This window comes from Schistocerca gregaria, chromosome 6 (assembly GCF_023897955.1).
Source record: "Schistocerca gregaria isolate iqSchGreg1 chromosome 6, iqSchGreg1.2, whole genome shotgun sequence".
NCBI classification, from domain to species: domain Eukaryota; kingdom Metazoa; phylum Arthropoda; class Insecta; order Orthoptera; family Acrididae; genus Schistocerca; species Schistocerca gregaria.
This window is the reverse complement of record NC_064925.1, coordinates 78,710,774-78,713,780: the sequence shown is the minus strand read 5'-3', so window position 1 is coordinate 78,713,780 and position 3,007 is coordinate 78,710,774.

The window sequence follows — 3,007 nt, the reverse complement described above, 5'->3', positions numbered from 1 at the left end:
TGACACATTTTGCAGAACATTATTTATTTAAACAATTCATGGTATACAAGGCACTGTACAGTTTATTTATTTACTTAAGGACTTTGTCGGGAAAGGTCCGCGGGGTATGGAATACTGTTTAAATAAACAGTTTGTGGGTGACAAGGCAGTACGAAATATTCAAACAATTGCCGCGATTTCCTATTCTGATCGTGCATGGAAACGCTGATTGGGCTTAGTTTATATTTGCTGCTGGAGTCAAGGATGTTAAGGCTTTTATTGATTATTTTCCTCGCTTTTCAAAGCATGATGGTGTCCAAGCACAGATGGAAAAATCAGAACAATTACGTGTCTAAAAGTTCATGATATATGTCGAAACCCACCACCACTTTCTGCAGATGGACAAATTATTGGAATCTCAGCGGCAAACTATTTTGTAAAGGTTGACAAACATACAGCAGTCATACTGGCCTAACGGGTAAAGCCTGCAAGAGTAGGCACAGAACATGAATGGAAAGAAGTGTGATATAGCAGCCACCGTTAGAGGTCTCCTGCACGTGTCTCTATCGTCAGGCCACCGCCATGACGGTCAGAACCACGTTACTAAATACCACAACCACCGACTGCATATCGGTCTCCTTTGATGTCACGACCCCCAAACAAAGGGTCAAGAGGCGGCATTTTGTTGATCGGGAAGTTTCAGACTCGCTTCCTGTCTCTGTCTTTCTCAAGTGGCTACTCCCTGTTTGTCTGTATGAGCCAAAATCTCGAGACATGCAGGTGAAATTTTTCATCTCTCCTCAGAATACAGTGTTCCTAATGGCTAATGCTGGAGACAAAGGGAGATGTGACACAATTTCGATACCAAAATAGAGTGAAATAATCATTTGCTCTATCCCATCAAAATAAATCGTTAACAACTTACACGAGTCAAATAAATCGCTTAAAACACTCACCTAGACCTTACGATGAGCCTTTTACGTAATAAAACATATTTCCAACGTCTGAATACCACACACAAATATTGAAGTAATCAAGTAATGGAACTTCCACCACACATAAATCGCAGCACGAAATTATCCAAGGTCTTGTACATACCGAGGATTGAGGGCACAAAGACCCTCCTCCAACACAATGTTTCCGCTAATCACATCCGGTGAAAAAAAAATCACACAAAGTAGCTATAGCGAGGCGCCCACCATCCGCTGACTACAGGGTAGCGGAGAGGCCGATGCCCACACTCGCCATGCCTGGCCGTACCGAACGCCTGTGTGCTCGCAGTACAACTATCGGAACAATAAATTGATCACCCGGGAATTTGACGTTGCGACTGGGTTTTCAAAGCACTATAGTACTCCTAAATTGGCTGTCTCTGTCATATTCGGAAAGAGGGAGGAAAGGATCTACCACGTGATACAACAGTAACAACAACAAATACTGCTGCGATGTACTGAGAAACACGATCCATTCACGGCTAGATGCCTAAGACCGCTTAAAACACTTAAGTCCCACGCACTCACCTTCCCCGACGTCTGCACTCAGCACATCGCGCCCCTGTACAGCGCCAACGAAGAAAACTACCGCCATAAACGCGGTCTATGCCCACAGCTGGGGATGCACGTGTCACCAGAGAGAGGCCCTCCAGTCGTGTAGGATCCCCTCCAGGAAAAGCTATTAATAGTCCCAGCGAAAACACTCATTCTACTGAATCTTCTCACGTTTCCACCGAGTACACATGCGACACACGTGGTCCTAACGGCAGTTCAATGCAAACTGGATTTTAGTTCGCTACTCACCCAAACACGTGCAACTGCGAGCCAAATCGTCATAATCCGCGTCAGATCGGAGGTCTCTCTGACTCTCTGTACTGGTGTACAAAGGATAGGCCAGCCCACCCCGGAACAAAAGCGGCTGCTGAGATATTGTTTCTGGCCCCGATCTGCCTGCTTGCTGCTATTCTTCCTACGGCCAGTTCCAGATTCATTAGAATAATGGGAGCCAGGCACATATTTATCAGTGTAACTACAATTAAATATTACGTTTGTTCAAAATGGTTCAAATGGCTCTGAGCACTATGGGACTCAACTGCTGTGGTCATCAGTCCCCTAGAACTTAGAACTACTTAAACCTAACTAACCTAAGGACATCACACACATCCATGCCCGAGGCAGGATTCGAACCTGCGACCGTAGCAGTCGCACGGTTCCGGACTGCGCGCCTAGAATCGCGAGACCACCGCGGCCGCCTATTTCGTTCGTTGCTGTCGTCTGACAACGAGCGATGTACTGGAAAAGTCCCCTCTTGACGGCTGCGGTTCGGAAACGAATCTACAGCGCACATAATATTCAACATAAAATCTCTCTCATACCCTTACAGCTATCGAAGTGATGAAGCCATAACTCGCTTACGACCGCATAAAGTAATTTTTTGCACTTGATGGAAAATAAGCGACAGTAACTTCGTACTGCAACATACTCACTTTTCAGAAAACCAGTGTTGTCATATTTATGCGTGTACAGCACCCGAAAAAATTAGGGTAAGCCCACATTCACACTAGCTAGATATCTTGATTCTCTTCAGTGTCCGTCTGCTCAACTGACTGGTAACATGTTTGCCTCCCATACAGCTTCCCGGCTTCGAATCCCGGCCGGGTTGGAGATATCGTCCGCTTGTGGAGTGGGTATTGGGCTTTCATCTTCATGAGCCACACTCAAATCGCCCCTTGTGACGTCGACAGAAATGAAACGCACACTCGGCGGTCGAACTTACCCTGATAGGGCCTCCTGGCCAGAAATGCCATACGAGCATTTCATTTTTTTTTCTTCTCTGTTCTAGGAAAGTCTTCCAGTCAGCGCTTCCGGAAGACGCCAGGACTCTATCAAACAAGTGTTACAAAGCAAAGGCGTCCGGCACTGTCTGATAATCAACAACGGTCAAGCGGGCAAAAGGGATGGAAAGACATCAACGATACAGGTTGGTGAAATGTAATTAATATTGCAGTCGACAGTGCAATAAGGAAAACGCAAGG